The sequence below is a fragment of the Eurosta solidaginis genome, chromosome 1 (genome assembly GCF_040869045.1).
Source record: "Eurosta solidaginis isolate ZX-2024a chromosome 1, ASM4086904v1, whole genome shotgun sequence".
NCBI classification, from domain to species: Eukaryota; Metazoa; Arthropoda; class Insecta; order Diptera; family Tephritidae; genus Eurosta; species Eurosta solidaginis.
In genome coordinates, this window is record NC_090319.1 from 109,695,728 (window position 1) to 109,722,079 (window position 26,352).

Below are 26,352 nucleotides of genomic sequence, written 5' to 3' on the forward strand. Positions count from 1 at the left end.
ACCGTATGCCCTGGGTTCAACTCCCGGGCAAAGCAACATCAAAATTTTAGAAATAAGATTTTTCAATTAGAAGAAAATTTTTCTAAGCGGGGTCGCCCCTCGGCAGTGTCTGGCAAGCGCTCCGATTGTATTTCTGCCATGAAAAGCTCTCAGTGAAAACTCATCTGCCTTGCAGATGCCGTTCGGAGTCGGCATAAAACATGTAGGTCCCGTCCGGCCAATTTGTAGGGAAAAATCAAGAGGAGCACGACGCAAATTGGAAGAGAAGCTCGGCCTTAGATCTCTTCGGAGGTTATCGCGCCTTACATTTATTATTTTATTTTTTATTTTAAAAAAATTTCAGCCATTTCTGGATTTGTTTAGCTTAATTCCGACATTATTTCAGATCATTCTGAAACTATTTAAAAAAGATTCAGATTCGACAATTCAGAAACCCACAAATAGTCCTAACCTAATTCAAAATAATAGGAATATAATCAGTGCATTACAACAACAACTGTGTTGTGCAAGAGACAACATATTTGCAGTTCAATGATACCTGCAACGGAATATAAAATTCATTATTTCATGGATGAAAGAGTGCAAAAATGCAATTTCGAACCCACAGATTCAGTTGGGTATGAAAGTAAGTCACCTATATCCATGCTGCGAAACACACTAGAACTCCAAATATAACATTTGCGAAAGATCTCAATCGTAAGGACAATTTGAAAAAGCAGCTGCTGTACTCTGTGCTTATAAAAATTATGTGAAATTTCGGCACATTTAAATGAAACATTTTTAGACTCTGGATATAAGAACCTAAGGGGCAAATTATAAAAAGTGTAGCGAAATATTTTTTCTCGTGTGAACTAAAATTCCTTTGGTAAAAGAGCATTCAATCACTTCAGTGAGTGGCAGTAAATCTGTATGCCTTTGTGAATGTTTTGGTATTACATAGTGGTGAGTTAGAAAGTCAGTGACTCTAACGAAATGTATCACGGCGTCGTACATAATCTGGCACTAAGTTATGAAGATTCACTTATGGTGGAACTTCTTGACGGGCAGACTATTGAGCCCTCGGTGGTAACTTAGTATGCCTCTAAGTAGATTTAGAACGCGCTTTTCCAATTTGCATCGGGCTACTTCTTAGTTTTTTCTACAAATTTTCGGAACTGAACCTACATCGAAGAGAAGCCTTTCACTCGACTTTAAATTTCATAGAGAAATTTGTTTGACTTAATCCAACGGAGTTCTTTCCTTTCCCAAATGCTGGTCAAAAGAATTTCCCTATCCCTACAAAATCAATCTGAACTGCTTTAGTGAGACCGATATGGGAATATCCATCAATTGTTTGGAGACCGCAGTATCAGATTTATCGTGAGAAACTTGAATCTGTCCAAAAAGCATTCCTTCTTCATGCCTTGAATTATTTAACGCGGGATTCAACAAGAAATTTTCTATCTTCAACAGCCCGCTGAAGTTAATAAATCAGCCATCTCTGGGGAGCTGTTGGAAAATGCTTGGCATGTTTTTTATGGCAACACTGTTGGAAGGGATAGTGAATAGCACATTTTTACTGAGCGAGATAAAGCTTAATGTACCTTTAAGGCCCTTAAGGCTTTTTCAAGCATTTACCTAAGGACTTTAAGAGGCATTATAGCACACGTTCTGGGCACACCGCGTCTGCTTCTTTGAGAGCACCTAATTTCAGCTCCCCGTATATAATCATTTCCAATCTCCCAGAGTATTCACCTTTCACCTCTCTATTCTGACATCATCAATAATTTATGTACTATTTTATAATATTATATGAACTAAGTAACTAAGTTTAAATATCGCCCGTTTTATTGTAAACCAAAATTTTGGTTTTTCGAGATTTTAAGATACCTCACAAGAGTCGACTGGTGAGATTATGCGCACATGTATAGGGGCAAAAATAACCGGGCCAGAGGCCTTCTTTATTTAATTTTTGCAATGAAGTTGAATGAAAAAATAAAACTTTCTTTGCGTTTTCCCAGCAAGCTAAAATTTTAAATTACATCTGTTTACTATAAAACGGGCGATATATTCTGCTGATTTTGTAAATTTGTTGTTTGTGTTTATCTATATGAACATCTGCATTCTTCTTATCTGAAAATTTTTTTGTAAGTCTATTCTATAAGACTTTATTAATCTGCAGATTAAATGATACACAAAACAGGGTATTTTCCCAAGTACTACATCCTAATACTCCACCTCCATATTTTTTACCATAGTCACAGGAACAAAAAGCATCTCTTGTGCGCAACCGTGTTTCTTTAGAAAACAATGACGGATGTCTCGTTCAAAATAATAATAATAATAATAATAATTTGACGCAATACAACTTCCAGCAGACTAAGCTTGTATTCCTTGTGCGCTACTTTGAATTTTTTGAGGCCTACATTTTTTCTATACACTCCGAATAATATCTGCTAAGGCATATTAATGTATGCTAAGAACTTTTTCACGTTTATTATTTGCCTTGAATTTTATACAATTGTTTTTTTCTATTTCAAATTGTATGAAAGTTTATATTTAGCATAGTATATGCAGCAATGTGCAAGAGATATGAATATAACACTAATTTGCGTTAAATTTTATCAAACAGGAAACTACTGAAAATAAGTCAAAGAGTTTCTATTGCAGAAGCCGGCGTTTCAACTAGATATTATAATCAGGCACATATCAACATACCGCCTACAAGCATTGTCATAAATAGTCATTAAATAACTTTTATCATAACCAAATCGCAAAACTAATGCGATTTCCGCAAACTGCATTAAAGGCGAAAGGCATAACTACAAAAGTTGCATATATTTAGGTGTACACAATGGCGGCAAGTGCAAATTATATTCTGAATTGGCTGGCGCTACTGCCGTCAAGCACAATCACAGAATTCCAACATCCTACTACTCCACTTTGTGTAATTGTATGTGTGAGTGTGGCCTGTTTTTTTCATTGCTGCCTTGCCTTATGCTCTTTAATTAGGGTAATAAATCTTATAAAAAACACTAGAAATGTAAGTTCTGCCCGCGAAAATTGTGTAAGCAGCAAACGATGGCGCCACTTAAAATTGAGAACCAAAATTACACAAAAAAAAGTAAGGAAGGCTAAGTTCGGGTGTAACCGAACATAACATACTCAGCTGAGAGATTTGGAGACAAAATAAGGAAACTCAACATTTAGCAAAATGAACCTAGGGTAACCCTGGAATTTGTTTGTATGACATGGGTCTCAAATGGAAGTAAAAAGTATTTTAAAAGGGAATGCGCCATAGTTCTATAGGTGGACGCCATTTCGGGATATCGCCATAAAGGTGGACCAGGGGTGACTCTAGAATGTGTTCTACGATATGGGTATCAAATGAAAGGTGTTAATGGGTATTTTATAAGGGAGTGGGCCTTAGTTCTATGGGTGGACGCCTTTTCGAGATATCGCCTTAAAGGTGGACCAGAGGTGACTCTAGAATGTGTTTGTAGGATATGGGTATCAAATGAAAGTTGCTAATGATTATTTTAAAAGGGAGTGGGCCTTAGTTCCATAGGTGGATGCCTTTTCCAGATATTGCCATAAAGGTGGATCAGGGTGACCCAGAACATCATCTGTCAGGTATCGCTAATATATTTATATATGTCATACCACGAATCATCCTGCAGAACTTTTTCATTTTCTTCTACTTAATATGGTAGGTCTCACACCCATTTTACAAAGTTTTTTCTAAAGTTATATTTTGCGCCAATAAACCAATCCAATTACCATGTTTCATCACTTTTTTCATATTTGGTACAGAATTATGGTATTTTTTCATTTTTCGTAATCTTCGATATCGAAAAAGTGGGCGTGGTCATAGTCGGATTTCGGCTTCTTTTTATACCAAGATAAAGTGAGTTGAGATAAGTACGGGATCTAAGTTTAGTAAAGATATATCGATTTTTGCTCAAGTTATCGTGATAACGGCCGAGCGAAAGGAAAGACGGTCAACTGTGTATAAAAACTGGGCGTGGCTTCAACTGATTTCGCCCATTTTCACAGAAAATAGTTCTCGTCATAGAATCTATGTAACTACCAAATTTCACAAGGATTTGTTCGACTTATGGCCTTAAAAGCATTCTAGACGAATTAAATGAAAAAGGGCGGAGCCACGCCCATTTTGAAATTTTCTTTTATTTTTGTATTTTGTTGCACCATATCATTACTGGAGTTGAATGTTGACATAATTTACTTATATACAGTAAAGATATTTAATTTTTTGTTAAAATTTGACTTATAAATTTTTTTTTTTGAAAAGTGGGCGTGTTCGTCATCCCATTTTGCTAATTTTTAATTGGCACACATCTAGTAATAAGAGTAACGTGCCTGCAAAATTCATAATGACATCTTCAACGAGTGCGAAATTACAGCTTGCAAGACTTTTAAATTACCTTCTTCTCTACCAAAATTTTACTAATTTTATATTTTGCGTCATAAGGTCAACGCACCTACCAAGTTTCATCGCTTTATCCGTCTTTGGCAATGAATTATCGCACTTTTTTGGTTTTTCGAAGTTTTCGATATTGAAAAAGTGGGCGTGGTTGTATTCCGATTTCGTTCATTTTAAATAGCGCTCTCAGATAAGCGCCGAGGAACCAACGTACCAAATTTCATCAAGATACCTCAAAATTTACTCAATTTATCGTGTTTACGGACGGACGGACATGGCTAAATGAATTTCTTTTTTCGCCCAGATCATTTTGATATATAGAAGTCTATATCTATCTCGATTAGTTTATGCCGTTACGGATTACCGTTATGCGAACAAAGTTAATATACTCTGTGAGCTCTGCTCAGCTGAGTATAAAAAGCGAAAGTTTACGAAACAACTGGAGGGGGTAGTTCAAAATCATTATATGATATACATATGTATTTGTATTCTGAGTCAAGAAATGTTAGTAATATAACAGCAAAATGTTTTACCATTTCTTATAAAAAATAACTAAACTTAAGAATTCAAATTATAACAAAGAAAATATTTTTGGCACAGTATTAAATGCATGCAGAACGCGTATACCCAGTAGTAAATTTCTGATGTAAAAGTAAGGTAAAACACTGGACAATTAACGTTTTCCGACATAACTTTAATTTCACTCCTATCCCACCATTTGCTCTAAAAACTATTACTGAGAGATATGGTGAATACCTCTAACTATGACGGCCATGCTAGTAGGCAGTAAATTAAAATAATTTCAACCTTAATGAAAGTAGGTGCCTCACTGAATATCAGAAAGTCAAAATAGTTTGGTCCTGGCGTAGGCCACATTACATGTTTATAGTAAACATGTGGTATAAAATGAGTGAGGTGGAGAGTTTAGGCAGGAAACGGTTCCTTCACTAATGTTCTGGTAATTTGTCTCGGTCTTCGACTTACGTAATTGGTATTCAATAAAACACATTTAAGAATTGTAGCTAACCACATTTCATTTAAAATATAGTCCTAAGAGAAATTGTATCGTTGAAAAATTATTTCGGGAACTCACTCAAAACCCACAAACGTGAGTTTCAACCGAGTAAAAACCCATCACTCACATTCATAGTCACCACTACATATATGATACGAAAAATTTCATAAAGGCATACAGTTTCACTGTCACTTACTGAAGTGAATAAATGTTCTTATATGATAGAAATTTTGGTTCACATGAGAAAAAATTACTCGCTGTGTTATACAAGATTTACGCCTAAATTTGCCAATTCCAATAGTAACAATGTCTACATATATGTATTAGCATCTTATAATAAGTATATAACAATAAATTAGTTGAAAGCGTTGTAGTATGTATTATCCGAGTTGCGCGTGAAAAACACTACAGAACTTTTTCCACTGAAATCGCAAATTTCATTGAAAAGTATTTTGACAGATAAGTCATCATATGACAAAATACTTTTTAATGGAAGCTTATTAAACTCAATAGGTCTTATAACTTGATGTCGTATAAAATTAGTGTGCCATTCCGGGAACGCAGTTTCAGAAGGTGTTAAGATTAAAATCATCATATTATTCGTAGTACAAAAGGTGGTAAGTGGTAGGGTTCTATATCGTACCGAGGAAATAATTTTTCATAAACATTGCAAAACCGTCTTTTCGGGAATAACCACTGATAGTAGAAGCTGCAGTTACAGCGAAACGTAAAAGGATTACAAATCAATTATAATTAATTTGTATAATTTTTGTTTTTTAAATACCAATCCTCAAACCTTTTCGAACGATAAAAATGAATGTCGAGTATGACTTTAATAATAAATTTTTTTTAATTTTTACTGCACCGAATAAGTGTTATTTACAAGGCTACATAAAAGATTTAATATTTAAAATAACGATTTTCAAAAATTTGGTGAAAAAAAAAATATTATTTTACGTGGTAAAAAAAATTCCAAATGGCCACAATTATGAATTCAATTTGGTAAATATGCCGTGGAATGTCACTCCTGCTTGCTCTTAAGGCGGTATTTCCAAACGGAATAAATTTTGTAGTCTTATTATGGCTTGCCAGGAGTTCGTAAAGCGCATGCATCAGCTTATTTGCAAAATATGGCCGGATGAGTGCATGCCCGACTACAAGAATGGGGATCCTGTAAACTACGCCAACTATCGTGGAATCAGCCTTCTTAATATCGCATATAAGGTTCTGCCAAGTGTATTGTGCGACCTGGCTTCAGACCTGGTAAGTCTACCATCGACTAGATTTTCATAATGCGCCAAATCTTGGAAAAAACCCGCGAAAAAACAATTGACACACATCACTAGTTCGTCGATTTTAAAACCGCCTTCGACAGCACGAAAATAAGCTGCCTACATGCCGGTATGTCTGAATTTGGCTTCCCTGCAAAACTTGTATAGCTGTGCAAAAGGACGCAGAGCAAAACCATCAATTCAATCTGAATTGGGAAGGAGCTCTCTGATACAGGGTGACCCCCTACCGTGCGATTTCTTTAATTTTATGGAGAAAATTATACGAGCTGCAGAACTTAACCGCTCTAGAATAATACTCTATAAAATAGTGAAGTTACTGGCGTATGCTGATGTCATTGATATCATCGGTCCGAACACCCCCGCCGCGGAAAAGATTTATTTGATGGTGAATGAGGATAAAACGAAGTATTTGCTGTAATCGCATTTGCGCCTTGGAAACCACGCTACTGTTGGCAGCAATAATTTCGATATAGTAAACGACTTCGTTTAATTAGGAACCAGCATTAACACAAACAACATCAGCCTTCAAATCTAGCGAAGAATTACTCTTGTCAATAAATGCTGTTTTAGACTAGGTAGGCAATTGCAAAGTAAAGTCCTCTCTCGGCAAAGGAAAATCATGTTCTAGAGCAGAAGCATGGACCATGACAACATCAGATGAAGCGGCTCTGGGAGTGTTGGAGAGAAAAGAAAACGCAGCGGCTACGCAGGCTAGGCCATGTTATGCGAATGAATGCAGCAAACCCCGAATTTCCTATTACAACAACACAACAGCAATGGCATGATTTAGTTAACAGCGGAGATCAAACCAAACATTGCTTCACTGTTATTTATTACTGGGTTTTTACTACTTGGTGGGTTAATACATGCATGCATACATACAAATAAAATTGTGCTATGTGCAATGTGCCATAAGTAGGAATGCAGTTGACGTTGCTGGCTGATAGCGGAGATTACGCGTTTGGCAAAAGGACTGCAATTTTTTGAATTTTTATGTTTTTTTTTTAACCGCGTCACCTTCAGTAAACGATTTGTTTTTGTTTGGCGAAAAATTGCGCCAAAACCAGAAGTTCCGCTATGCAAGTATTACAGCCGTTGTTACTCTTCACGCTGCTTTTATTTTTGTTGCTTATGATTTTCTATTCGCAGTTGTATTAGATAAATTATAGCCTTTTTACGGAACACATTTAAAAAATGTTTATGTATGTGACTGCCAATTGTGTTTTCAGGTCAGTGAAGATGGCAACATCAAACAACAACTAAGAAACAGGGTTCGGACAAGAAAGTTTTCATTGTGCAGTGAATCATTGAAAACTGTAATAGATTGGAGAAATGCTGAGTAGCTTTTGTGAAGTTATACCGACGGCTATGTGACGGCCATATCACCCGATATCGGCCGCCAGTTAGAAAACGCAGTAAATTGTACTGAATTTTTTGCGAGTAGGCGTTTTCGAAACAATGGCCGAGATATTGTGATATTCCACTCAGCAGCTAACGTATAATCGCGGAATCTAGACCAAATTTGAAAATTTTTTATTTGAAAATAAGTATTTTTCGTTTTTATTATTCATTTACTTTATGAAATTTCTTTTGAGATTTTGCCGTGCTGCTACCATAAACTAAACCTGCAAGTTTTTCTTCAGCATTTCTGAGATGAAGAAGTAAAATTCAGAAATATGTCCTATTAACCATCCCCGTTGTAATTTTTCTCTAATATCAATAACAAAAAAATGTTATAAAACAATATGAGCCAGTCGCGCTAATTAATACACATAAATAATATTAATATAATAGTGAAATGCGTAAGCATCGCTAATAATCAGTTCTGTTGAACGCTCCTGGAAATATTCCACACAATTTGGATTAAAAAGATATACATATTATACATTAGTACTTTATTCTGTATAAAAGGAATAGCAACAAAAAGGCAATACTTAGAGACCAACACCAAAGCGTTCAGTGGAGCATACATATGGCTGAGTAGATAAAGGGATAAAGGCATCTGCCTTTACGCTAGTATGTATAAAGTTGGAGATTTCAAAACTCAGCTCCCGAAAAGTTTGCTGATGAAGAAGTGAAACTCATGTCGTAATAGTCGTCGCAGTGTGCAAGTTTTGTTAATTAAACCTTTCACGAACATGAAAAGGTATATTAACTTTGGTCCGATGTTTGTAACGTTGAAAAATATAGAAGATAGACTCACCATTAAGTGTACCGAATTGACCAGGGCGACGAACTGAGTTGATATAGCCATGTCCGTCTGTTCGTCCGTCCGTCTGTCTGTTTGAACGCAAACTAGTCCCTTAAATTTTGAGATATCTCAATGAAATTTGGCACAAGGATGTATTTTTGTATTATATTAGACATTTGTCGAAATTAAACTCGCATTGTATAAAACTATTAAAATCGAATTTAAATCTATTATACAGATGTGATATTTGTGTAAATACAAACATTCCAACATATATATCTACTCTCGAAAAAGCATTCTCATCATTGAGTTAAATTAAGTCCGTTCTTGTGGGTGTTAATAGTGCTTGTAACACCAATCTTACTGCTTCTGATGTGAAAAGTGCAAATGATAGAGTTACGCGCTCTAAAGCAAAGGGTAATGAACCTTCACCCAACTCTAATAAGCTTAAGCGAACTCATTCCCAGCAAGCACAATAAACTGCAAAGAGCTCGAAGCACTCATTACTTGTTGTTAGTGACAGTGAGAAGAGTACTACTGTTGTTGCTGATGCTGCTGGAAATTTGTCATCAAATTTGCCTACTACTAATATTCGCATTAGAACAAATTCAGACACTGCGCTCGCTGATATGCGGTTTTTTAAAAACTCATTGCCTTTTCCCGATTTGAGTAATACTGCAAATGCAAGCAAGAAAGCAATTAGCTCAAATACAGGGACAGTGAAAAATAACAAACACAAAAAATCAGCTGTTGTGTTAGGCACTAATAATAACACCGATCTCAACGTAGCCGTTCGTAACTCTTGGTTCCATTTATCGTCATTCACCTCGTCTGTTACTAGTGATGATATTATTAAGTACGTCTCTCAACATATTGGCATCGCAGCTGGGGAACTCCTGTGTTTCAAGTTGGTTAAGAAAACTGGCGATAACTCATCTCGAAAGTGGTTTAATTTTAAACTTGGTCTACCTGCTAAATACAGCGACAAGGTCCTTAATGCATCAGCGTGGCCTAAAAATGTTAAAATCAAGCCTTTTTTCCAGAAACGTGGAGTGACAGCACCAAAACCTAATGGAGTCCTACATCGGAAATAAATTGCCTACGTCATCCACTATCACTTCTAATCTTGAAATTTATTTTCAAAACGCATCCGGTTTGAGAACGAAAGCGGATATTGTTAACTCGTTTAATGCGCAAATGGACTTTGATATTTTTGTTATAGTCGAAACTTGGCTAAATTCAGACTTTTTTGATGGCGAATTTTTCGACCTCTACATATAAGATGTCTTTCGCAAGGACAGAGATCCTTCCAAAACTGGCTCTCGCAGGGGCGGAGGCGTTCTTATCGCTGTTCAACGAAAGTATCGCAGTAATTTAATTACGCTTAATAACGGCGACTCTACTTGATCAGGTATGTGTCTGTCTGAAAGACTCTTCCAGATCCTTCTATATTGTGGCCTCTTACATCCCTCCGAATTGTAATCATGAACTTTATAAAATGCATGCAGATAACATTATATCTCTGGCAGAAAACAATGTAATGGATGATAATTTGTGCATTTTAGGAGACTTCAATTTAAGTAATGTCCACTGGTCTAAAAGTTCTTGTCGTTCATTTCTTTCGCCATCCAATGTAACTGCCTCTCACGAGACATACTTTATTGATTGTATGCTAAGTCTTAATCTTAAGCAAATCAATCTGTATTTTAACAAATTAAACAAAATCGTAGATCTCATTTTTGTCAGCGATAATATTAATTACAATATTTCGGAATGCTTGCTGCCTTTAAGTCAATGTGACAAGCATCATGTACCTTTAAATATAAGTATTAATTGTTATGAATACATTTCTACTAGTCAAAATACTAGTGATGTGATTGCTTTCCAATACAATAATTGTGATTTTACTCTTTTAAATAATTCATTACAAGAAGTCAATTGGACTGCTCTTTTTTCATATTCAAATGTTAATAATTGCTTTTCTAATTTTAAAAATTTTTTGCATGACTAATAAGTTTCACAAAAAATTTCAAACAAGGAATATTTATTTTTATAATAAATATAAGTACTTTGCTGGCAAATTTAACCGGTTAGATAAGTTTCTATACAAGAATTACATTCACTGTGCTGAGCGCAGCATTAAAAGTAATCCGAACTATTTCTGGACCTATATCAAATCCAGGCGGTCTCGTTCTTTTATTCCCGCGTCAGTTTTTCTCGACGATAAATCTGCTGAAGGGCCCAATGAGGTAGCTAATCTGTTTGCTGATTTTTTTAAGTCAAACTTTTCTACTGATGAGAATTCCTCTTCTGCAAACTTTTCTTAGAACTTTAGCTCTTACCTAAATTTTGGTTCTCTTGTATTATCTGTTGACGACATAGAGATTGCTTCAGTGAAGTCAGCCTTCGTCTGAGACCGACGTTGATGGCCTATCGGCGATTTTGCTAAAGAAATGCCCAGCTCTCATCGAACCTCTTAAAATAATGTTTAATTTATCTCTTTCATCAGGTACTTTCATTAATGATTGGAAAGTAGAACACATAGTTCCGATTTTGAAATCTGGTAAAAAGAATGATGTTCGGAACTATAGACCGATCTCGAAGCTCTCTTCCGTTTCAAAACTTTTTGTGTGCATCGTAAAAGACAAATTGTTCTTTGCAACCAAGTCGCTTATTTGTCATAATCAGCATGGCTTTGTACCAGGGCGGCCCACAGCCACGAACTTAGCTGTGTTCACCGACTACTGCAATACTGCCTTTTCGGCTGGATTACAGGTTGACTGTGTATATACAGACTCAAAAGCCTTTGATAAAGTTTCTCATATAGTACTACTTAAAAAACTAGCATTTATGGGCTTCCATTCCAGCTTTTTGGAGTGGATAAAATCGTATCTCACTGATAGACGTTGTGTTGTTACCATTGATGGTGTGTTCTCACAACCTTTCATTGCCTCTTCTGGGGTACCGCAAGGGAGCGTCTTAGGCCCTCTACTATTTGTTCTGTTCATCAATGACATTAGTAGCTGCTTTGCCTTCGCAAATTTTTTATTTTATGCCGATGACCTCAAAATATTCGCCAAAGTCCAAGATGCCTCTGATGAAGCAAAGCTTCAATGCGATATCAACGCTATTCATTCATGGTGTCTTCGTTTTCGTCTCCCTTTAAACATAAAGAAATGTTTTAAAATGACATTTGCTAAAATTTTGCATTTTCGAAGTACGTACGTTTCTAATACTGTCCTTCAGAATGTTGTCGAAGTAAAGGACCTAGGAGTTTTTTTTGACCCGAAACTGTCTTTTAACAAACATGTTGATTTCATCATTGCGAAGGCCTACTCTGTTCTAGGCTTTATTCGTCGGAACTGCACCAAGTTCTCAGACCCTTATACTCTTAAAATGTTGTATATAACTTTTGTTCGCTCAAACCTTGAATATGCAGTTTTTGTCTGGAGGCCGTATAACCAGATATCAATAAAAAGAATAAACCGTATTCAAAAGGTGTTCATTAATTTCGCTTTACGGTCCCTCAAATTTGATACTCCCATTCCAACCTATGCATCCCGTATTATGCTACTTGACCTACAATCTCTCGAAACACGTAGGTCAATCTTATCTTTGACTTTCATGTTTAATGTTATTCATGGTACGATAGATTGTCCTTATCTTGTGGAAAGGATTACTTTTAACATTCCAAGGCGAAATCTTCGCGTCACCTATCCTTTTTACTGGAAAAAAGTCAAAACTAAATTTGCCAGTAATGCTCCTCTTGCAAGATCTATGCGCGAATTTAATATTCTATCTCAGAGTATTCCCCTTGATTTTTCCTTGGGAAAACAACCTTTTTTGAATATTTTACTCTCTTATTTTAAGCAGGTATGTTTCATTTTGTAACCTACACCATGGTTATTAGTCTGTAAGAAATGTTCTTTCATAGACAGTATTGAATAAATATAAATACATATATATCTCCCATACAACCGATTGTTCATATAAGACGATTTTGGTCATTCCTGCCGCAATTTAGAAAGTATGAACGTGAAATTCGGTGATATATATTCTAATATAATAGAAGATATCCTGAAAAAATCACTTTGATCGGAGCTATATGTAGTTATATCCAATACAACCGATCGTTCAGATAGAAAGATTTTTGGCCATTTCTCCCTTAATTTACAAAGTATAAACATGAAACTCGGTGATATATATTTTATTATATCATAGAAGATTTTCTGAAAAAATCACTTTGATCGGAGCTATATATAGTTATATCCCATACAACCGATCGTTCAGATTGAAAGATTTTTGGCAATTTCTCCCTTAATTTCCAATATAAAAACGTTAAACTTGGTGATACTTGTTCTAATATATCATAGAAGGTTTCCTGAAAAAATCACTTTGATCGGAACTAAATGTATATAGGATATACCTATCCCATACAACCGATCGTTCATTTGTGGCCATTTCTCCCTTACTGTCCAATATAAAAACATTAAACTTGGTGATATTTATTCTAATATATCATAGAAGATTTCATGAAAAAATCATTTCTATCGGAGCTATATATAATATATATCCAATACAACCGATAGAAAGGTTTTTAGCCATTTCTCCCTTAATTTCCAATATAAAAACGTTAAAGTTGGTGATATTTATACTAATATATCATAGAAGATTTACTGAAAAAATCACTTTGATCAGAGCTATATGTGTATAGTATATAACTATCCCACACAACCGATCATTCAGATAGAACGATTTTTGGCAATTTCTCCCTTAATTTCCAATATAAAAACATTAAACTTGGTGATATTTATTATAATATATCGTAGAAGATTTCATGAAAAAATCATTTCGATCGGAGCTATATATAATATATATCGGATACAACCGATCGTTCAGATAGAAATATTTTTAGCCATTTCTCCCTTAATTTCCAATATAAAAACGTTAAACTTGGTGATATATATTCTAATATATCATAGAAGATTTCCTGTAAAAATCTTTTCGATCGGAGCTATGTATAATATATATCATAGTGTACCTATACCAAGTGTGTCAACTAAGCGATAAACGTCAAAACTACAAACAGCCTCGCTCACCTGATGCAAATCTCAGGTCTAGAGTTGCATTTTTGGTACATAAGAGTACTTCAAGCTGAGTTGCATTTAATAGTTAAATAAAACTTTGTAGTATTTACAGATGTAATAGTTGCATATATTTCCGCGGAAATAAGAATACTAGATTTGTAGCCTCCAACAATGCGGAAACATACGGAAAGCAAAATGTATTTAAATTAGAGTCAAAATATAAAGCGCCACACGTGTAACATGGAAAAATTTCACTTCTAAGGCTGTTTACACAAATGCATAAGGGCAAAATTATATAAAACGCTTTGGTCACTTCAAAAGCATATATGACACTACTTTATTTTTGCTTGGATTTCAAGCTAAAAAAAACTAACGAAACTTTATCGGAACTTCAAAACACAAAAACAATTTCTATCATGAAAAAGCGAGGCCACTATTCCCCCATAATTAGCGAGTTTGTCATGTTTTTGTTTATGTTTTACATTTTATTTTTACATTAACATTTTTAACAATAAAACAATGCAAATAACACGAGCAAATTATTTCTTTCTCTAATGGTTCACTTTTTTCACAAGAAACTTGATTCTAATTGTGTTTTAATGCACCAAATTTTCAAACTAAAAAAAAACTTTCGTTTGTCTGAAAAAAATAATGAAAAAACGGCCGAATGTCAAAAAAACCTATCGAAAGACAAACTGGCTCGTTTTTTTTTAATGAAAGGTTGTATTTTTCTTGTATTTCGTTAGTTTTTTGAATTATAGTTTAGCGTAGGCACGCAACCAAAGCATTTATGTAAATTTTTCGATACTTCGCCCGACAGATGAATTAATGAATGCAACACAACCAAAGCGTCTGTTTAAATCCGCCTTAATTTTTGTAGCTGTGAAAGCCTCCTGCAAATATAATGGTGCTGTAATTGCAAACAAATCAAACTCCTATATGACGCTACTTTATTTTCTATGTATTTTTCTTGTATTTTCTCTTATATTTTTTGTCGAGGGAGCCGATAAGGTTTCAATACTGGTGAAAGTATGTGAACTATATTTGAAAAAACTAACGAAATACAAGAAAAATTCAACGTAGTTCATTAAAAACAAACAAGCCATTTTGTATTTCGATAGGGTTTTTTGACATAAGGCAGTTTTTTCTTTATTTTTTCTGACAAGTGAAAATTTTGTTTTTAGTTTCAAAATTTTGTGCATAAAAACACAATTAAATTCAAAGTGTAAATTATGTGTGCAAATGAGTTTTCAATAAGTGTACATTTTTCAGTTTTCATAGTGAACTTGGGTACAGAAATTCAAATTAAAAAGTTTTTCACAATAATTTGAAAAACTCTACGTTTTCTCTGCTTTTTACAATTAAAGGAGTAACCCTCCGTAATAAAATAAACTTTTAATGAAAATCAATAACTCTGAACTGAACACTTTTCGCCATGATATAAAATTAAAATGCTGTGGAACAGGAGCAACACTTTTGTGACTACATAAACCCTGTCTCAATCTTTTACGTCTCTGCACAGAACCCTAATTGACCTTTTTCAACCGAAACAACAATGGCAACCCAGATTTGCCCGTTATGCCCACTTAAGCGAGTGCCTGTCAGAAAGAAATCAACACACTTGTACTTGTACACTATGATATATATAGGAAAATAAAGAATAAATATTTCCCATTGAAATTTAAATATAAATGTATTTTATTATTTCACAATGAAAAATATTTAATGACTGACTCAACTATGAACACTTGTTGAACAATATAAAATGTAAATGTTAGTTGCTAAGCAACACTTTTGTTCTGAAAACTTGAACTGCACCGCCACATATATATCCCATACAACCGATCGTTCAGATAAGGGGGTTTTCAGCCATTTATCTTAAAATCGTTTAGGTATGTACATCTGTTCACTATATATTTCTTATCTTATACAGCGCATTATTTGGAGATTACGAATGGGATAAGATTGTTGTTCAGCCGCAGTCATGAAAGGTATGAAGTCTTCGGCACAGCCGAAGACAGTCCCGTCATTACTTGTTTTATTTAATATCAATTTCTTGGACCCTTAAAGAAATGCTCATGAAATCCTTGCGCGTTTCAATTAATGCATTCATCAGGAAAGTATATATTTTAATTAATCAAAATCAAATTTAGCTTACAGTGGGAAAATAAAGTAAAATTATGAGCATTTTCTTATGATTTCGATATCGCGCTTTCAGCATTAATTTAAAAAATTTATGAACCGCGTACGTTTATAAAAATTGTAAATGAAATATCAAACTTGTATAAATAACCTTACATAAATTTGATAAATTTTCTCGCCGGGTGTGGGTTGTCAAAAGTTGAGAAATTCATAGCTATATCTGTTAGAAAACTTTGAAAAAGAGCTAAAAGGGCTAAAGTGTGTTGTTCAATTTGTTGTTGCAGTAAGTCTACTACCATTGCACTAAATTTCGAACACTGCTAAGAAACAAATAGGCATTTTAAAAGGCAACTGAACAAAAAAATCTCGAGACAAACATACAATTACTGAATCAGTTACAACGTTGCAAGTCTCTAACAGCTACCCACTTCATTTGCTTTCCTTCAACGCTCTGCTTTTGGTTCTTTGCTATTTGCTTAGTAGCAGTCATAGCCATAGGCAATAGCAAACACTATAATGGCTAGTTTTCAGCAATCGAAACAGCGGGAAGAGCGCCTGATGAAATACATACATAGAGCTAGATGAAGAAGGCACTAACTCAAATTTACCGAATTTTGAAGTTATGCATGCTGCGTGTTTCTCACTTCAATACACAATGAACTTGATATCTAGCTAATAATAAATTTTATTGAAAGTCAGTCATCTGGAGTGGTGCAGTATTCAGAATCCAGATGAATCTCCTTAGCAATAGTTTCAACCATGAAGTCGCTAAGAAATTTTCTTTAACATGACCTTCAAAATTTAAACAGTAAAGCGGCCACCGTGGTGTGATGGTAGCGTGCTCCGCCTATCACACCGTATGCCCTGGGTTCAACTCCCGGGCAAAGCAACATCAAAATTTTAGAAATAAGGTTTTTCAATTAGAAGAAAATTTTTCTAAGCGGGGTCGCCCCTCGGCAGTGTTTGGCAAGCGCTCCGGGTGTATTTCTGCCATGAAAAGCTCTCAGTGAAAACTCATCTGTCTTGCAGATGCCGTTCGGAGTCGGCATAAAACATGTAGGTCCCGTCCGGCCAATTTGTAGGGAAAATCAAGAGGAGCACGACGCAAATTGGAAGAGAAGCTCGGCCTTAGATCTCTTCGAAAAAAAAAGTGGCTTGAATTTGTGGTGGGATAAGTGATATCCCAGCCACTTCCATGCGCCGTACACGCTTAAGGACTTCACAATCCGAATGCAAGCGGCAATACAGCTTGCTCTTAACTAATAAGATATGAGCTTAGATAGAACTGACCTCGGCTAAAAATTAAAATCATGCTTCCTTATTGTTAGTGGAAGAAAAGAAGAAATCCCTGGTTGTGCAAGAGGTTTTTGGTTATTCAGTCTCACAAGGTAACATAGGAAATTTATATATTTATTTTTATTCATAACTTTTACAAATAATACGGATAATGTTAACGGGATCACTAACAAGTGTGCCAAAAATTAGAAAAAACGGCCGACGCCATCCCGAATTATAAAGAAAAGTTTAACTTGTATAGCTAAACCAAAAGTTTTATAACTTTGAAAAAAGTCGAGTTTCGAAAAAAACATTAATACGAATTAAAAAGTAGAACAAAATTCCAAAATCAAAAAATTCTGATACACTTCAGAAAATTAAAAACAAAAAAAATTTTTTTATTAAATAAATAAAACTTAAGAAGTGTTTACTATCTCTGAAGAAAATAATCAAAATTACCATATGTGCACATAAATAACTATTATTATTACTGGGTTCCTTTAGAGCACGAAAAAATATGCACGTGCAAATATGTACTAGAGAATAGTCTCCGACATACATAAACTTTGGATATTTTTTGTTATGAACTACAATAAATGTAGCAATAATCTAAATCGGCTAAGACGTTAAGCCACATTACCAGCTCCGTCAGGTTTCACAGAGCCTATCTTGAGAATTCGAAACCAATTCAAACAAGCTGTATCCACATAGTACGCTCTCATTCACCTGATGCTGAGAAGGAAAGTTCCAGAAGCAGTAATAAATCACTAAGGTATAATATTTTACTAGAGTGTGTGCGATAAGTTCTGCCCTCTCTGAATAAGGAAGATAAAAGGAACCGGAAGTAGCTTCAGCTGCGAAAAAAGATTTTAGAGTTGATACCATGGAGAGCGGATGCTCCTTTTCTGCTCCTTTGGCTTCCCCTTGTGGATCCACAAGCGGGCACGCCATTGAGGCCCATCATTAATTTTAAATCGGCACCATGTTACAAACTGTCCAAATATTTAAAAACGATATTGAAAGATACTCTGGAGCTAAGGAACGAATATGCAATAGCTAACACAACAGAACTAATAGAGAGACTTGAGACCGTAGAGCTAACAAGGAAAAGCAAATTGGTATCTTTTGACGTAAAAGATTTATACCCATCAATACCACTTTGGATATAGTTTGCTCAACAATAGTTCATAATACAAAAAACAAAGTGAAAAGTATGCAAATCATAAATATCCTAAGAACCACTTTTCGTCAAAACTATTTTCAATTCAACAATAAAGTATATAGACAAACAAACGGTCTTGGAATGGGAAGCCCCACATCAGCAATTCTTATGGAAGTGTTCCTGCAAAATCTGGAAGAAAAGTACATACAGGAGATGAATTCCAAATTAGGCGTGTCATTTTATGCTAGATACGTGGATGACATAAAATGCTTTTTAACTACTAATAACGAAGATCTTGTACTGGAGTGCCTCAACAAGCAGCAACGAAATAAAAAATTTACAATCGAAACCGAGAAAGACGGAGTAATCAACTATCTAGATCTCACGATATATATTGATAAAGAAGCCAAAAGATTTAACTATGACATATATAGAAAGCCAACGGCCACCGACACAATAATACACAATATCTCAAATCGCCCCCGCATAAAAATGCAGCATTAAGGCACTTGGTACATAGACTTGAAAGAACACCTCTTACACAGGAGGCATATAAGAGGGAACTTGAGGTCATATATAATATCGCTGCAAACAACGGATATAAAAAAACACTAATAGATAAGCTCAGAAGGACAAATGGAGAACCAAAAAGAACTAATGAAAAGGAAAATAAGAGCTGGACGACTATGACATATACTGGAAAAGCAACATATAAATTGGCAAACTTCTTTAAAAATACAACATTAACACAGCACTCAAAACATCGAACAATCTAGGGCGAAAACTAAGAACTAACACTACCTCAAAGGATCCGTTTAGCAGCCACGGCGTATACAAGCTTACCTGCGGATGCCAGCATAGTTACATAGGACAAACAGGACGGCAAATAAGAACGAGGTTCAGAGAACATATCGGAGATTACAACAAAAAAATACGGAATCCAAACAGTTTACCCGAGTTTAACTTCGCGAATCACATGGTCGAGAATGAATGTTCCCCAGCAAACATCAATAAAACAGTTAGGGTTCTTCGCATACAATCAAAAGGCCGACATCTCAACGTACTCGAAAACATGGAAATCTACAAACAGAAAACATTCGACGGTAGAATAATAAACAAACAGATAAACACAATTTCTGACACAATATTCGAGCCTTTAAAACTTGTTTACAAGAAACAAAGTCAACAACAGACAAACACACAACAACAAATAAACACAAAACAATTAACACACCCAAACAACAAACCCAGAAAGAAGGTCAAACGACTAAAATCATGGATTTTTACCTACCCCAGTCAGCCACAAAAATCGAATAGTAAACCACCCTCGGTTCTGAATGAACACACAGCACATGCACATAACTAAATACACACAAGCATCAATCTTGACAATACCTGCTCATTTACCCACGAACTATAAATACAGGAGAAACAAAAACAACAGACCAGAACGAAAATCGACACTGATGATGGCACAACGCCGAAATCGGTTTGTCTCAAAACCAAATTTGACAAGGGATGACGGAAACTCGTTCCAATATACATCATTTAACCACCCTGTCGGAAAATCAACAAAACAAAATAAGTACTGTTTCAGTGTACTTTATATCTTCTAATAAAGATTTGTTACGTTCTTAGTGAATTCCCTGTTTTATTTGGAACCTATTTTATTATTCCCTCTAATTTATCAACATTTGAGGAATTATTCTCCAAAATTACTTAACCGTATAAATTCACCGAAAACACGTCCTACAAACCTCAATTTAATAAAAAAAAAAAGCTCAGATTTTATTACAGTTTTGATATAGAGGGGGGAGATGCTCGTATTTTCACATCGATGATCCGGTCACCTTACTCCCGACACGATTAAAGTCACACCCTATAATGACGTTTGTATGAGAATTATGGACTGTGTCCCGGAGAGAAAACTTCTCCTACAAATGTATGATCACTTACGCTGCATAACTTTCTTTATTCGTTTTTAAAAATGGTGAGCAATTAATTAATTTTTTTTTATCATTTTTTTCCGCCAGGGTTGTCAGATGCGTCTGGTTCTTCTATAAAAGACAGCCTCTTTCTGTTGCATTTCTCTCAATTTCGACACCAACAAATTTTTTACTACAATCAGCCCAATTCTAAACGAAAATTCCGTGCGAGTTTTTTCCCTTCTCCCATTCCTCGTATTCTAAATAAAAATTCCTTGTGAGTTTTTTCACTTCTCCCTTTCCTCCTATTCTGAACAATGTTCGAAAAAGCGGAAACCGGTTATGGGAGAAATGTAGGTATTATGAATGTGAGGGAGAGGGAGATTTCTCTGCCATTTCATAGGAGTTTTTTCACTTGTTAAATTAAAGGGAATGCATCAGAATAGTTAAAGGAAATTAGTTCTTTTAAGAAAGAACACTTATTTGTACAAATTTGTGCTAAAATATGTATGTACATTCTACCACAATATTCTCACTGTTAATACAACAACAACTACAACCACAATATTCTTTATTTTAAGTCGAAAAGTATATCATAAGCAACGGAAGAGCTCTTCGTATATTTGATGCAGCCATCCAGAAATTGCGCAAAGATTTTTGAGAAGGCTTAAATAGAGATTGACGAAGGACGAATTCAACTCAACTTGGCCGCCAGAAAATTGCTTTGCTGAATGAAAGCAGGCAACTCCGGCAGATTTGTGTTATGCGGCCGTCTTCTTCTTATGTTCCGCTGTTGACGTTGCTGTGGCACCAATTCATTACTCATTTCAGTGAATACCACATGAAATGCAATAAATACTGTGCATTGTTTATATTTTATTTCTTAATTTGCAACAAATTTGCAACAGTAATTAAACTTTTTAATTTTTTAAACAAAATAAGAAATGTGCAACGAAATTTCAATTGACAAAACAGCTGACTTCGAAAATTCGAAATTCCTATTCCCCAATTATTGTTCTCCCTAGGAGAACAGAATTGGAGGAATTTTTCCGCGGGAATAAAAAAATCCGCGAGAACAAAATTCCGTGAGAATATTTAGAATTGGTCTGAATATATTGATCCTTTTAGTTATGTCGAGTTGTAAGTACCTCTAAAATACTTTTATCAAATCGGCCCTATATACCTACAAATAAGCTTAAGCTTAAATACATATATATTAAATATGAATAACTAATATATATATAAAATATATTATAAAAAATAATATATACTAAACAAGTAAGGAAGGTTAAGTTCGGGTGTAACCGAACATTACATACTCAGTTGAGAGCTATGGTGACAACATAAGGGAAAATAACAATGTAGGAAAATGAACAGAGGGAAACCCTGGAATGTGTTTGTATGCCATGTGTATCAAATGAAAGGCATTAAAGAGTATTTTATGAGTGAGTGTGCCATAGTTCTATAGGTCGACGCCATTTAGGGATATCGCCATAAATGTGGATCAGGGTTGACTCTAGAATTTGTTTGTACGATATGGGTATCAAATTAAAGGTGTTAATGAGTATTTTAAAAGGGGGTGATCCTTAGTTCCATAGGTGGACGCCGTTTCGAGATATCGCCATAAAGGTGGACCAGAAGTGGCCTTCGAATTTGTTTGTACGATATTGGTATCAAATTAAAGGTATCAATTAGGGTTTTAAAAGGGAGTGGTGGTAGTTGTATAGCCTTTTCGAGATATCGCTATAAAGGTGGACCAGGGGTGACTCTAGAATAAGTTTGGGTATCAAACCAAAGGTGCTAATGAGTATTTTAAAAGGGAGTGGGCCCTAGTTCTATAGGTGGACGCCTTTTCGAGGTATCGCAATAAAGGTGGACCAGGTGTGCCTCTAGACTTTGTTTGTACGATATGGGTATCAAATGAAAGGTGTTAATGAGTATTTATAAAAGGGAGTGGGCCTTCGTTCTATAGGTGGTCGCCTTTTCGAGATATCGCCATAAAGGTGGACCAGGGGGGACTGTAGAATATGTTTGTACGATATGGGTATCAAATGAAAGGTGTTAATGAGTATTTTAAAAGGGAGTGTGGCTTAAATCTATAGGTGGACGCCTTTTCGAGATATCGCCATAAAGGTGGACCAGGGGTGACTCTAGAATGTGTTTGTACGATATTGGTATCAAATTAAAGGTATTAATGAGAGTTTTAAGAAGGAGTGGTGGTATTTGTATATGTGAAGTCGTTTTCCAGATATCGACCAAAATGTGGACCAGGGTGACCCAGAACATCATCTGTTGGATACCGCTAATTTATTTATATGTGTAATACCTGCCAAGATTTCAAGTGTTTTTTATTTCGCCCTGCAAAATTTTCATTTTCTTCTACTTAATATGGTAGGTGTCACAACCATTTTACAAAGTTTTTTCTAAAGTTATATTTCGCGTCAATAAACCAATCCACTTACCTTGTTTCATCCCTTTTTTCATATTTGGTATAGAATTATGGCATTTTTTTCATTTTTCGTAATTTTCGATATCGGAAAAGTGGGCACTGTCATAGTCGATTTCGTTCATTTTTTATACCAAGATAAAGTGCATTCAGATAAGTACGTGAACTAAGTTCAGTAAAGATATGTCGATTTTTGCTCTAGTTATCGTGTTAACGGCCATGCGGAAGGACAGACGGACGACTGTGTATAAAAACTGGTCGTGACTTCAACCGATTTCGCCCATTTTCACAGAAAACAGTTAGCATCATAAAATCTATGCCCCTACCAAATTTCAAAAGGATTGGTAAATTTTTGTTCGACTTATGGCATTAAAAGTATCCTAGACAAATTAAATGAAAAAGGGCGGAGCCACGCCCATTTTGAAATTTTCTTTTATTTTTGTATTTTGTTGCACCATATCATTACTGGAGTTGAATGTTGACATTATTTACTTATATACTGTAAAAATATTAAATTTTTTGTTAAAATTTTACTTTAAAAAAATTTTTTTTTTATAAGTGGGCGTGGTCCTTCTCCGATTTTGCTAATTTTTATTAAGCGTACATATAGTAATAGGAGTCACGTTCCTGCCAAATTTCATCATGATATCTTGAACGACTGCCAAATTACAGCTTGCAAAACTTTTAAATTACCTTCTTTTAAAAGTGGTCGGTGCCACGCCCATTGTCCAAAATTTTACTAACTTTCTATTCTGCGTCATAAGTTCAACTCACCTACCAAATTTTATCGCTTTATCTGTCTTTGGTAATGAATTATTGCACTTTTTCGGTTTTTCGAAATTTTCGATATCGAAAAAGTGGGCGTGGTTATAGTCCGATATCGTTCATTTTAAATAGCAATCTGAGATGAGTGCTCAGGAACCCACATACCAAATTTCATCAAGATACCTCAAAATTTACTCAAGTTATCGTGTTAACGGACGAACGGACGGACGGACATGGCTCAATCAAATTTTTTTTCGATCCTGATGATTTTGATATATGGAAGTCTATATCTATCTCGATTCCTTTATTCCTGTACAACCAACCGTTATCCAATCAAACTTAATATACTCTGTGAGCTCTGCTCAACTGAGTATAAAAACCTACACACCCGAGCTAGGAGAATTATTATTTTTTTAATTGATAAAAATGAAAAAATTGTGTACAATAACTTTTACTGAACAAAAACAAATATCTAATCCCTATCATGAATATTATTATACTATAATAGATTCTTTCCAGCTCTTATCTGCACACATCTATATGTGAGGGTTATCAAGCTAACGATAGTTCCCTGAAATATATATACTGAATATTGGTTTTTGGTATTAGATAGTTTTCATAAGTCATATCTTCACATCTGGACTCTCACGAAAAACTATAAAAAGTTGACTGTATGGAATATATTCGTCAAAAACTAGCTACACTGTGACTCCTGTAGGCGAATTCACTAACTTTTTTAACGATTTTCGAGATCGATATAGTGGCGAATCTATAACTATAACGATTTTGTTATTAAATAACCACTTCTTATCGATATTTGTAAAACTTTCATAACTTTACAGCCCTGCACTTGAGACTGGTCGATCATGTGCAACTCTCATCTTCCCTTATTCTCGCCGATCTAATTTGGACGTCTTCTAGAGATGCCTTCTTTTAGCTAGTTCATCGGCTTTTTCAATACCATCTATTCTCATATGCCCTGGGATTGAATAAGGAGTGCCTAAATTTTACACACTTATTATTATAATTTCTGCTTGGCTATCAATATAAAAATTGACGCGGCTGCAGTTCAAGCCATTTCTTACAGTGTTTCTACAGCTTTGGTAACGGTTATTGCTACCGTCTGAAAGCGCTACAGTGCTCTGGCAGCTTGTAGGATCTGTTTATTTTCGATTCACCACATTATACCGCAGACCGTACTCCTTCCAATACTTTGGAAACATCGGTGTACACGTGTATCGCCGCGTCCGCCATTTGGGCACCCTTGTACCAAACTTCCATCTCTTTTGTGGCTCTAAGAGCTCCTTCGAAATGGAGATACGGCATCAGGTAGCCTGTTAGTACTGTAAGTGATGACAATATACTACTATGGCGGTATGGTCTGCGTTAAAGCTGAGCCTCGCTGCAGTCGTTAACGTTATGTTCTTTGCTACCAGGTCTGCAAGTGGAATGTCCAGTTTGTTGATGACCAGCATCCACATCAGAGGTAATAACATCCGCCCTACGGCGTATTCCTGTCCACTAATTTAATTGCGTCATTCAACCGGCATTACGAAGTGATCCTTCTACAATTTAGCATGAAGCTCCGGTTATGGCTGGATGTACTTAAATGTAGCTAAGACCCGCCAAGAGACATTTGTAATTCGCGAAATAATTGATTCGAATTTTGTATCCTTTGTGAAGGAACCGTTGTTTGGACCATGGACTAAAAAAATAATTTTATATAAGTTCTGTAAATGGGAGCTTTTAGCAAACAAAACTTCTCTTGATACATGCACGCATTTCTAGGTAACACCAAAATTACCCTTTGCTAATAAGAAAATTAGTCACGTTTGCGTCCCTGGGATCTCACTCTAAGGTATCTAGCAGCGAAGATTCTAAATTAAATTTAAATTTTGTTATTTTCCAAAAAGTGGAATAAGTAGTCATGGCTTCAATAAATAAAAATAATTAATTTCGATAGAATTATTCTTTTCTTTGATACATATGAGCGGACGGACTGAATTGTATTTTAGTGAGCATACACAGCTGGGCAAGGTTAAAACGCGGTACGTTCATCCATTTATTAGTTAAGAGAAATATTTAATAAATAATATTGAGAAGAGAGGTCTATTCCCAAGGTATGGGACAACAAACCAATTTCACGGATACCAAAAAATTTGAAATACAATTAATAATGAATTGGCGTGTTTGTGTACTATTCGAACTTCGAATATTTGCTTTTTATTAATTTTTTCTATACCTCCGAGGCCGCGATAGGAGCTGGTACCTCCACTTCTCACCCAAAACGTCTTTTTCTGTGTTGATGGAGGGGAGATGGTTCGGCATATAGTGGTAAAAGAAGAATGTGTGCTTAAAATCCCGAATCTCTGAAAATTACTAAAAAAAATAAATAAATCCTGATAACTCCAACAAAATTATACAAAGCTCCCTAAGTACTCCGGAAATTTTGGAACTTAGAGTCCCGATTGTAGTTTTCATTAATTAAGTTTTTTAGTTCTACTCTAACATTGTGCTGGATGGAGTTACCAGTTTTCATCGCGGCGTCGACGATACAAATAAATGCGTAGCGAATCCGTAATTATATATATATTTTTTTCAACAACAAAAGGCTTTGAAATTTTGAATA

At 35.2% G+C, this 26,352-nt stretch overlaps 2 protein-coding genes across 23 annotated transcripts in view; one reads left to right on the top strand and one right to left on the bottom strand.

Annotated features, from left to right (window-relative positions):
• Positions 1–26,352, top strand: part of Hs6st (heparan sulfate 6-O-sulfotransferase) — an 812,621-nt gene that overhangs the window by 617,926 nt on the left and 168,343 nt on the right. The window lies entirely within an intron of this gene.
• Positions 1–26,352, bottom strand: part of Rim (Rab3 interacting molecule) — a 272,945-nt gene that overhangs the window by 148,485 nt on the left and 98,108 nt on the right. The window lies entirely within an intron of this gene.